Source organism: Scyliorhinus canicula, chromosome 19, assembly GCF_902713615.1.
Source record: "Scyliorhinus canicula chromosome 19, sScyCan1.1, whole genome shotgun sequence".
NCBI classification, from domain to species: Eukaryota; Metazoa; Chordata; class Chondrichthyes; order Carcharhiniformes; family Scyliorhinidae; genus Scyliorhinus; species Scyliorhinus canicula.
Genome location: NC_052164.1, coordinates 21474389 through 21487266, shown reverse-complemented (window position 1 = coordinate 21487266; position 12878 = coordinate 21474389). Strand labels below are relative to the sequence as shown.

The 12878-nt window shown below is 48.6% G+C and overlaps 1 protein-coding gene across 1 annotated transcript in view; it reads left to right on the top strand.

The window, feature by feature from the left end:
* The window catches only part of mpp3a (membrane protein, palmitoylated 3a (MAGUK p55 subfamily member 3)), a 124603-nt gene that overhangs the window by 23884 nt on the left and 87841 nt on the right, over positions 1-12878 (top strand). The gene's annotated exons all lie outside the window — the stretch shown is intronic.

Here is a 12878-nt window from a genome sequence, read left to right as displayed (position 1 = left end):
TGGATGTATCATTTTAAGTTACTTAGACCGGAATTATCCAGCCGTTGGGTTGCTCTGTTCCCGGTGGCAGTGCACCACTGCCCATGGATTTCCCGGCAGCATGGATGACTTCAATGGGAAATACCAATCCTGCTGTTTGCGAATGGCGCGGCACCGAGAACCACACGGCTAGGGCACTGGAGAATCCAGAAACTGATCCATTCAAAGCTATTTGGTTATTCTTTTTATAGGGAGCAATTCATGGCAATAAGACTATTCAGGACTGGAAAAGATCTTTGCAGCCCATCCATAGAATCACTAAGGTGCAAAAGGAGGATATTCTGCCCATTGAGTCTGCACCCTCTGAAAGAATCCCCTACCTAGACCCATTCCCCCACCCTACCCTGTAACTGCACCCAACCTGCACATCCTTGACACTTTGGGGCAATTTAGCATGGCCAATCCACCCAACCTGCACATCTTTGACTTGAGAGGAAACCGAAGTATCCGAAGGAAACCCACGCAGTCATGGGGAGAACGTGCAAACTCCACATAGACAGTCACCCGAGGCTGGAGTCAAAACCAGATTCCAATGTTTATCATACAGTGCTGTGCATCGCAATTGCATTTTCCAGCATAGGGCAAATATAGGGAGGAAAATTTGAATTGTAGACTTCTTAATCAGCAGTTAAATGCCAGGAGCTGCATCAATTTCCATAAATATTATTTTTTAAATGTTAATTTGTTTTTGATTGGGTCTAGGTCCAATTTCAGCAAATGTACTCGGGGACAATGAAATAATTCCATCTATCACAATTTCTTTATATCTTCAAATATATATGCTTGGTGCCTGATTAAGAAGTTATCCATCTCCTGATTCAGGGGTTATCCATCTCCTACATCGAGCTTTCTGAACAGTGAAATAGTGAAATTAATTCCAATCAAATGCAGCAGTAACTTATGACACAAAATCTGAATGATCGAAACCTGATAATGCAAATCATTTTTTGCACCAAAAACATTTTGAATTGTTCAATAATTGACATTATAGAAATGTGAATAATAGTGATAATTTAGTACCGTAACTTTGTGGCATCAAATAACTCAGCAACTTTAATTATAACATAGATGCATTAGAAACACAATTTGAATTGGTGCAAGACTGTTGCAGCTGCATTTGTTTTTCCATGACCTGCATGCCTGACTGCACAATGTTAATAATTAGACCCACTCTCCAAGACCAAAACCCCAGGGATGAAGCTTCAAAGACTAAGTGGCTTTTCGGTCTACAAGTAGATATTTGTGAGCAGTAATGGATTCTGAGTGGGCCCCTGTTCATCTGACTTTTCAGTGTGCACGGATTGAAAAATTATGCGTAAATACACATTTCATACAAATGGTTCTGCAACGTCTCTCAAAATGGCAGTTCAGTGGTGCAGACACAATTTAAAATATTCCTATTTCTGAGCCTGTCATTAAACGGAGCCCTTTTTCTCTCTTGAATGACCTGAAGGAATGAAAAGAGCACCAGAATGGAAAATCATGTCAAGCACACACATTCAGTGTATGATTTCATTGAGATTCAACAAAAACCTTCTTTATGAGCAGATTCAATGGTCTTGTCTTTCAGTGCTCTGTACTGCGGCACACCCGATTTGTAAATCCGATTTGTGCCCAAACGGACAACAAAATAAGCTGTTCTGTGCATTGTCATTCGCCAAATTATTTCATGAGAGGAGACAGCACAGCACTGGTAGCTGAATTTATCAACAATTTCTCCATGGAGAAAATCAGTCAAATCTGAGAATGGGATAAAAGAGGCTCCAAGTATTAAAAGCTCAGAATAATCTACACCAGGGGTGGGCAAACTACGGCCCGCGGGCCGCATGCGGCCCGCCAAAGGTATTTCTGCGGCCCACCAAGTCATTAAAAAAAAAAAAAAAAAAAATTTTTAAAAAAAAATTTTTTTTTTTTTTTTTAATTTTTTTTTTAAAGGTTAATGGGTGGGGGGGCTGTTGGGTTACTTACTGGTATAGGGTGGATACGTTGACTTGAGTAGGGTGATCATTGCTTGGCACAACGTCGAGGGCCGAAGGGCCTGTTCTGTGCTGTACTGTTCTATGTTCTATATGAGGCGCCCACAATCATAACCGGGTGAAGTGATTATTTTACTTAATATACTATGCGGCCCTTTGTGAATTGTGAATTTCTGAATGCGGCCCTTGCACGGAAAAGTTTGCCCACCCCTGATCTACACCATGACCTGAATATAACAGGGGCTGAGTTTTGAACAGTTTAAAATCCATAGCTTGCGTTTTTTAGCCCTGACAGTTCGCCGCCTGGAAATCAGCCAAATTGATAGGCTTGTGGGAGGAGTCTGGAGCAAGCCACAGAACTGAGTAGGCTTGACCTTTGGACCCAGGAGATGCATAATCGTGGCGGTGGCTGACCGAATCCCAACCTTTGCGGCCTTTTGCGGTGTGGGTTCGACGGAGGAGGGAGCTGGGGTGTGGTGTGAAATGGACGGTATTGGGTTGGTCACATAAATATACAACCCAGCCAATTTTACCTTTCAATTGAATAATGCTCCTCTTTCTTCCCTGTCAACTGCAAAATATTTTGAATAGCATTTTCATTAAATGTGACTGAAATGTCAGTGCAGTTTTGCCCACAGGTACCTGTGTGAAATTAGAGACATCACTGTGATGTTGAACCAACAAGTCAATATTGTACTGTTGGGGTCAATATGCAAGTACCGCGCAAAAGGCAGAGAGACCAGACGAGATTCTGTGTAAAGAATAAGCTTATTAAAACTAACTGCATTAATATTACAACAGTAAGCAATCATACAGCTGCCAATCCTGGATTTGCAACCCCTTGGCTTAATATAATTTGAATGAATCTTCCTTTAATGATCAGGCCCTGAATTCCAGGGCTAAGGCGAATGATCCGAACACGTCGACCGCTCTCACTGACCACAAGTCCAATTCCATAACCAACATGCAGAGACCAAATTGCATATGTTCTGGCCTTGTCACTATACAGTGGCCTGTTGTTACCCATCTGGTGACTGTAGGCACCTGACTCGCACTGCTGATTTCCAAACAAAAACCCTTGAGTTCAGCCAGCGTGCCAGCAGCCAACACTTCACAAGGACATTTTACCTTGCCAAACGCAGAGAGTGTCTGAAATGGTCAACTTGCTGACAGCTGGCTCCAAGTTACTCTTTGTCTGGGTAAAGTGATTAATCACATGTGGTTGATCACAATTGGCATCAAATCTGTTTGCTCCCTTTCCTCTTTTATTTAAAGTTAGCCAGATGATGCTTCAAAACCACTATCACTGCTCGATAAAATAACATTTGCATAATTGTCATGCTTTGAAACGTTAATTGGAAAGCAAGACATTAACAGCACTAAAACTTCAATCTCCATCTCCATTTTGAAAATGTGTTGAGAATTTGAATACGCAGATGGGATTGGAGAGTGATTTTTATCGACCCGGTTTTCTAAATTCATGCTCACAAGCTAAAAGGCCTTGCCCGCGAGAGTGGGCGCTAGAAAATTGTGCAAACCAAGACCAAATTCATGTGTGTTGGCATTGTTGTTGCGTGGCCTGTCAGCAATTGAGTGCAGCTGACCAAGGGAGAACTGCAATTGACTTGAAAATGGATTAACCTTTACTCTCTGATTGATCTCCATTTTCACACATCCCAAAACAGAAGGCAGCACTTGCCCTACAGATTGGAATTATGTAAAGAACAGTCTAGGGTTCCAGAAAAGCTGTAGGGCAGGATTCTCCATTTGGAAGATGATGGGCATGATGTACCCAAATGAGAACAGAGTCCCATAGCACACACGATTAGCCGGGTGTTTCCCGGTGTTCAAAGCAACTAGAAAACCCCGCTATTGAACAGCCATTCAGGAAATCGGGGGCCTCAGTAAGGAATGTGCAGCCGAGGCCACACTTTGTCCCATTTTTTGCACTGAGGTGCTCTGATCGCTGGAACTCCGCTTGCCGGAACTCCTCAGTACAGGGAGAGATTGGGACGGCATTTAAAAATGCCAACCCGATCTCCCAACCACCCCCAAGCCCCAACTCACCTATAAGCGGGTCCTCAGTGACGCCCTCCCCCCTGCACCCATGCAGGGCACCCCAGGGCCTGATCCCCATCGTGTGAAAAATGTCAGCTTGGCAGTGCCATCCTGAAATGTAGGTGGTACTGGCACGTTGGCAGTATTTGGGTGCCCAGGTGACACCAGTGGTGCCAGAGTGCCACACTGCCCAGAGGGAAAGCAGCTGGGGGCCTCTGATCTTCTGGGAAGCCCCCACAACTGCCGTCAGTGAACGGCACTTGCCTGAGGGCTCTGAGGCAAGGGGGTAAGACCACACAGCTTTGTTAGATCTCAGGAAAGTATATTGGAGTGAGATAGCCATGGGCGGGATGACATGGCAATGTCTCGCGAGATCACATTCCATCTCACGAGGCATGGCATCTTCGGTGAATCCTGGAAGAGGAATCTCAGGGCACCGACAGGCCGCAGAGCGCTGCTTTTCGGGCACAATGCGGCTGGTAGATCTGCCCTTATGTTCTCCCGCTAGAGATGAATCGCCTCTGAATTGCACTCGCACAGGGAGCACAAATCCAGAGGCAATTCCCTATCCCTTGCCTTGTAAATTTATGCATGGTGGGGATTGCCAGGGATTCCATCGCTATTGGGCCACTATTTTTAGCAGGCGGTCCAGTAGCGAAGTGCGGCGTCTGGGGCCCCCCACAACGCAATCCCCCCTCCAGCCCAACACAGGATTTTCTGGGTCACTTCCCCCCCCCCCCCCCCAACCTGCCCACAGTATGAGTGTGACCCAACTCCCCCCGCCCACCTAATTGACCCGTTTGCAACCTCCCGCTCGCACAGGGCGCAAACATCGATGCTGCCGCCAGCTGTTGGCCGGAGGATTGGAGCGTCGATCACATTTTTTGCCTGACGCTCAATCTTCCGCTGCATTGGGAACGTCGTTACTGATGGTGGACAGTGGAGAAGCCAGCCCATAATACCTGACTTTTTAAAAAATCAATCAAATAATTTTTCTGCAGTTTGTGTACATCTCAGTGTCCGGGTCTGGCAAATTATTCCATTGACTGACAATGAATAACCATGAACACAATAGGTATCTTTTGTTCCCCTGGAACTTATATTCATCTGTGTTACTTTTCAGTAATATGTGAATGTTTACAAGGTGGATGGTTTCACAGCCCCTGTATGAAATATGCTATAGTTGCCTTTTATGAAGTTTACAGCAAAAGAGATACGTACAAAGAACATACAGTGCAGAAGGACGCCATTCGGTCCATCGAGTATGCACCGACCCACTTAAGCCTTCACTTCCACCCTATCCCCGTAACCCAATAACCCCTCTTAACCTTTTTGGACACTAAGGGCAATTTATCAATTCACCTAACAGCACGTCTTTGGACTGTGGGAGAAAACCGGAGAACCCGGAGGAAACCCACGCAGACACAACAGGGAGGACGTGCAGACTCCTCACAGTGACCCAGCGGGGAATCGAACCTGGGATCCTGGCGCTGTGAAGTCACAGTGCTATCCACTTGTGCTACCGTGCTACAATTAAAACAAAAACGGCAAACGTTGGGAATCTGACGTTAGAATAAAAAAATAAGAGCACACTGCAGGCCAGGCAGCATTTGAAAAGCAGAAAGATAAGTGGCCCAGTGTTCTATAGGTGCCCCAGGCCCCAAACATGGCGAGGGGGGCGGGAGGAATGGAGGACCACATTCTCAAATGCGATATGCAGGCAGTTGCCATCATATGTCCAACATTGCACTCCCACCCTGCCAGCCAGCAACCACATCATGTTGTGTTGGAGCAGGAACCTAATTACCACTCTGCGAAGACCAGGGGTTTAAAATCTCCCTGGCTTCACTGTGTCAAATTTGGGATGGTTTGCTGCCCAACTTTTCACTGCCACCACCTCCTCTCCCTCCCCTTGCCCACCCACACAGCTGCCGCCCTGGTTGTATCGTTGAGAGAACCGGTTCGGAGAATTGTCAAATCCTAACAGGAAATAGTTTAATTAGCACAGAGATTGTGGTAATGACACATTTGATTAAACAGCCAGTGCTGATGACTGCACCTAGCAACCTTAATTCACCTCCTACATATCTCTCAGATCATTAACTCCTCCATGTTAGTGCCCCTGATGATCCCATCAATCAGCGGTTTTAAAAATATTTATTTTGCTTTTTCATTTAAGGGATGTGGCTATCACTGTCAAGACCAACGTTTATTCCCATCCCTTGGAAGGTGGGATGAGCCAGGTTATTGAAAAAAATTCATTAATTTTGAAGGAGGATGATAAATTGAGAGAACATTCTCAGTATAATGTATCCAAACTTTTTAATATTTCAAGTAATGAAAAACCCTTAACTTAAGGGTTCTGCTTATGTCAACAAGAATTGCTAATTAAAGAAAGCAAAAAGACTGCTTGAGAGACATATCACCATGTTGAAAATGTTCTTATTCCTTCATGTTTGAAGCCTGCTCCTGAAGCAAGGGGTGGAAATCTCCCATCTGGGACAAATTCCTGTGGCGGGATAATGAATGTGGCGTGTTTCCCACAGTGGAGGCCGGCGGGAAACAACAACAAAGGATGCAATCTGACGGCCACGCTGCGCCAGTAAAGCAGCTCGCTGCGCCACAGCGATGCCGTCAAAAGCCGGGAGACCCCGCTCCTGGGATCTACCAGGCTCGCAATACCTTGCGGGATTCAACACAATCTTACGAGATGTTGCAATGTAAATCCCGCCCATAAAGGGGGGGGGGGGGTGGGGGGAACACTTCATTCTAATGTGCAGCTTCCTGAGGTACCTGAGGCTTTGGGAATCAACCCCTTGGCCACAGAGACTTCGGGTGAATGCCGTTTACCACTGTTCTCCACAAATGGGGACCAGATGAAATGGCACTTGTGGGGGTCTCCCAGAGGATCGGAGGCACCCTGCTGCATGCCCTTTGGGAAGGATGGTGCCCTGGTGCCACCTGGCCACCCTGGCAGTGCCACTTGGGTACCAGCCTGGTGCTGCAAAGGTGCCAGGTTGGCACTGTCAAGCTGGAATTTTTTGCATGTGCGTGATTGGGCTGGGGCTGCCTGGTGTGGATGTTGGTGGGGGGCAGGGACATTCCCATATTGCATTCGGGCTGGGGGGGAGAGGCAAGGAGGTCAGGGATCAGGACTCCATTTAAAAATGGCATCCCAATCTCTCACTATCATGTACAAAATGGGACTATGTTTGGGTCCAGCTGCACATTCCCCATTCAAGCCTCTTATTCAACGTAAGTCGCGGTGAATAGTCATGTGTTTCTTGCCACTGTAAGTGCCGGGAAACAGGCAGCCGGGCTGGTTTAGCTCAGTGGGCTAGACCGCTGGCTTGTGATGCTGAACAAGGTAAGCAGCACGGGCTCAATTTCCGTACCAGCTGAGAATCCTGAATTCTCCCTCCGTGTAGCCGAAGGTGGATGGATCTCCTGGAACACTCTGAGGCAGGAAGATGGACCTCCCCAATGCCACTGAGTCCGGAAGACCCACCTGTATATGCTCCCCCGCCCACTGCTGTGGTGTTCTGGGTTCCATGTTTGTGGCGGCCTCCATTTCGAACTCCAGAGGTTGCGCCCGGCATTGTTCAGGAAAGTCCCGACATCTGTTTGCCATATTGTTCCAGTGTGCTTTCCCGCTGGCGTTCTGGAGAATCGGATGTGGTGGGGATGTTATGGTCGGGCCTTCATCGGCGTCCCGTTAGTGGAATGGAAATCAGTTTCACACCAGCCTCCAGCAGGTTTCCTGATCCATCACGGCAGGCACCAGCAGAAGATACTGGTGGGAATTCTCTGGCCGTTCGCTGGCAATGGGATTCTCTTAGTCCGCCGGCACGCCCCCCACCCCCCCGTCCGCGGGTTTCCTGGTGGCTTCAGGTGGCTTCAATGCAAATTCCCATTGGCAGCAATAGAAACAGAGAATCCTCCCACCAGCGAACAGTGCGCTGCCTCCCACTGCCGAGAAACACACCGCTGAGACCGTGAAACTGATTTTTCCATTCCTGTCACATTCTCCCCCCTCACTGACCCTTGAACCTGCCGGCGGGGGCAAGGGTGAATTCTCCCCAAGGATTCACTCTGGTTAAAGGTGCACCTCCGAACAGAGCCTTAGATCGATCAATGAACCATCTCCATCCTCTGGCATTCGGAACATAGGAACAGAAGTAGACCATTCAGCTCCTCAAGCCTAACCCGCCATTCAATGATATCATGGCTCATCTGTGGCCTAACTCCATATACCTACTTTTAGCCCATATCCTTTAATAACTTTGCTTAACAAAAATCTATCTATCTCAGATTTAAAATTAACAACTGATCGAGCTTCAACTGCTGTTTGTGGGCGAGAGTTCCAAACTTATACCCGCAGTGCGTGAAGACGTGCTTCCTAACATCGCTCCGGAATGGTCTGGACCTAATTTTTAGACTGTGCACTCTAGTTTTTGATTGTCCAACCAGTAGTTTATCTTTATCTACCCTGTCTTTCCCTGTTAATATCTTGAATACTTTGATCAAATTTTGGCTTCGCCTTCTACTTTCTAGCAAAAACAGGCTTAGGGCGCGATTCTCCGCACCCCACACCGCCGGGGAGAACCGCGGGAGGGCCGGGCGAATCACGCCACGCCGCCCTGGCACCCCCCGCGATTCTCCCACCCCCCCCCCAAAATGGCGTGTTGTGTTTTGTGACAGGCCACTCGGAGAATCGCCGCTCTCTGTTTCTCACGGCGACCGCCGATTCTCCAGCCCGGATGGGCCGAGCGGCCTGTCGAACCCGACCGGTTCACGCCGGCGCCAACTACACCTGGTCGCTGCCGGCATGAACAGCACGCGACCGGTGTTTGTGGGGCCTGTGGGGGGCGGAGGGAGGATCGAGCACCACGGGCATGCTCAGGAGATGTCTGGCCTGCGATCGGTGCCCACCGATCGTCGGGCCGGCGTCTCGAAAGGACGCACTCTTTTCCCTCTGCTGCCCCGCAAGATCAAGCCGCCATGTCTTGCAGGGCGCGGCTGACGTCATTTTGGTGCTGCTGGCCGCGTCATTCCCGGCGCACCGCTTTGACGCAAGCGTCAAGGCCCGGCGCGCGGAATTCACGCGCTGCCGCTCCTAGCCCCCCAGGGGGGGGGGGGGGGGGGCGTGGGTGAATAGGGGGCGAGGAGCGGCCTCCGACGCCGGAGTGAAACACTCCGGGTTTCACTCCGCCGTCGGCTGTTTGTCGCCCGATAGGAGAATTCCGCCCTTAATTTATGTAATCTCTCCTTGGGCCTTAACCCCTGTAGTCCAGATATCATGATGATGTAAACTTACGTTGCATTCCCTCCAAGGCCAAAATATCCTTCCTAAGGTGTGGTGCCCAGAACTGCTCACCATATCCCAAGTGGGACTTAGTCGGAGTTTGGTATAACTGCAGCATAACTTCTGTGTGTTTATACTCCAGTCTTCTAGATATAACGACTAGCACGCCATTAGCCTTTTTGATTATTTTCTGCACTTATTCGTGGCATTTTGAAGATTTATGCACCTGAACCCCCAAATCTCTTTAGACATCCACTGTCCTTAACCTCTTCCCATTTATAAAGTACCCCGCTCTCTCCTTTTCTTGGTACAAATTGGATAATCTCACACTTGCTTCCATTGAATTCCATTCAAGGTTGGCATCAGCGATGGTAAAAGTGCTGATTTCTAGATTAGTCTATGAAGACATTCTCAGAACTAGGTAACCTGCTCCAACATGCAAGAATAGTGTCAGGATGGCAGAACGTCACAAAGAAGTGAAGAGTGGTGTTAGGGGTGGGGTTGGGCGGTGGAAACACAACTGATAATACTGACAAGAAAAAAACTTCCGTTTAATGAAATGAAAAAACAAATAGATGGCAAGACACTTCATTCCATAATTAAGTATTTTGCCTCCTCAGGCACACGCATACAGATTTATTTTAAGTATTCGCTGATCTTTATTCGTGTCACAAGTAGGCTTACATTAACACTGTAATGACACCATTGCATAAATCCCCTATTCGCCACACTCCAGTGCCTGCTCGGGTACACTGTGGGAGAATTCAGGATGTCCAGTTCACCTAACAAGCACGTCTTTCGGGACTTGTGTGAGGAAACCGGAGCACCTGGAGGAAACCCACGCAGACACGGGGAGAACGTGTAGACTCCGTACAGACAATGACCCAAGCCAGGAATCGGGTCCCTGGCACTGTCAAGCAACAGTGCCAACTATTGTGCTACCATGCCACCCATAATACAAAGCGAACAAAGAAAAGTACAGCACAGGAACAAGCCCTTCGGCCCTCCAAGCCCGTGCCGACTATGCTGCCTGACTAAACTACAATCTTCTACAATTCCTGGGTCTGTATCCCTCTATTCCCATCCTATTCATGTATTTATCAAGATGCCCCTTAAATGTCACTATCGTACCTGCTTCCACCACCTCCTCCGGCAGCGAGTTCCAGGCATCCACTACCCTCTGTGTTAAAAATGTGCCTCGTACATCTACTCTAAACCTTGCCCCTCGCAACTTAAACCTATGCCCCCCAGTAATTGACCCATCTACCCTGGGGAAAAACCTCTGACGATCCACTCTGTCTATGCCCCTCATAATTTTGTAGACCTCTATCAGGTCGCCCCTCAACCTCCATTGTTCCAGTGAGAACAAGCCGAGTTTATTCAACCGCTCCTCATAGCCAATGCCCTCCATACCAGGCAACATCCTGGTAAATCTCTTCTGCACCCTCTCCAAATCCTCCACATCCGTCTGGTAGTGTGGCGACCAGAATTGAACACTATACTCCAAGTGTGGCCTAACTAAGGTTCTATACAGCTGCAACATGACTTGCTAATTCTTATACTCAATGCCCCGTCCAATGAAGGTAAGCATGCCGTATGCCTTCTTGACTACCTTCTCCACCTGTGTTGCCCCTTTCAGTGACCTGTGAACCTGTACACCTAAATATCTGTGACTGTCAATACTCTTTAGAGTTCTACCATTCACTGTATATTCCCTACCTCCATTGGACCTTCCAAAATGCATTACCTCACATTTGTAAGACTTCCTAAATTATACGGTGCAGTTGTTACATGTCAGATATCAGTAATTAGTAAATGCAAGCACTTATTTCTTTCCAGAGTCCTTTAACCAACTGAGGATGTCCCAAAACAATTTAAAGCCAATTAAATACTCTTAAACTGTAGCCTATGCTGTGATCTAAGAAGCATGTCAGCCAATTGCCCACAGTCAGGTCCCACAATGCTTATAATGACCAGATCATTTAGGAATGCTATTTGGGAGATAAATATTGCCCAGAGCACTAGGGATAACCCTCCTGCTCTTCTTCAAACTAGTGCTCTGGGATCACTTAGGTCCACCTGAGGTAATATGGGCCAGCCTTTAGATGACTATGTGGTGAATGATAGCATGTTGGATTGTATCTACTTCCTCATGTTCTGCCGGTCTCATTGGTGAAGAGGGAAGATACGCAGTTAATGGCCCCAGAGAACAAAGGCAGGTGAAAACTCAGAAGTATACCAATTTAGTTCAGCCCTTGATACTTCAGCTACATTTATATCTGTTGTTTCAACATAAATAATTCAGATATCGGTCTGGTGTCTGTATTTATAGTGCAGAGATACTTCTAAAAGCCAGTCTGTTGATCTGTAGTTTCCTTCGCCCACCCGTAAACATGTCTCCATCAACAGCATGGCTTTGTTAGCCGGACATCAAATGTAGTTATGTAAAATGATGGCCACTGCAGTCCAGAATGCTCCACGTCTTCCCAGTGATTCCTCCACCTCCAGCATTATTGCTATTTACAGGTGCCAAACGTTTGAAGTGTGAATTTTTGGAAGTGTGCACTGTCAGTTTAATTTAGTTTGAATATTAGGGATCTTCCACCACAGGTTACAACAGCTAACAGAGGAGGGCCAGAACAATTTAACTGAGGTAAATTCACTGAAGCATCGTGCAGTGATACAGTATCATGGTTGCGTTGTAATTCACCGACTGACCACTAGGAGTCTCACTAGTATATAAGTCCAGGTTAAAGTCCAACAGGTTTACTTCAAACACTAGGGGCGGGATTGTCCGACCCCCCCCCCCCCCCCCGCCGGGCAGGAGAATCGGCGGAGTATGGCATGAATCCCAACTCGCTGCCCTGATGCCGGCTGCCAGATTCTCCGACGTCAGTTTTTCGGCGGGGACGGGAATCACGTCGCGCCGTTCGGGGGCCGTTGGCAGTGGCCCCCCCGGCGATCCTCTGCTCCGCGAATGGCCGAGTGGTCACCTGTTTTCGGCCAGTCCCGCCGGGGTAAATCAAACACGATCCTTACCGGCGGGACCTGGCTCTGCGGGCGGCCTGCGGAGTCCTCGGGGGGGGGGGGGGTGGGGGGGCGCTGGGGGATCTGGCCCCGGAGTGGGCCCCCACGGTGGCCTGGCCTGCGATCGGGCGGGCCTGTGCCGTGGGGGCACTCTTTCCCTCCACGCCGGCCGCTGTAATGGTCCGCCATGGCCGGCGCGGAGAAGAATCCCCCTGCGCATATGCTGGGATCACGGCAGAACATGCTGGCACTCCTGCGCATGCGAAAACTCGCGCTGGCCGGCAGAGACCCTTCTGCACCAGTTGGCGCAGCGCCAATACCTCCGCCGCTGGCTGGCGTGGCGCCAAACCAGCCGCCGCCGGCCTAGCCCCTGAAGGTGCGGAGGATTCCGCACCTTCCGGGCAGCCCGACGCTGGAGTGGTTCACGCCACTCTTTGGTACCGGTACGGCCCGCCGCTGGATTCCGGAGAATC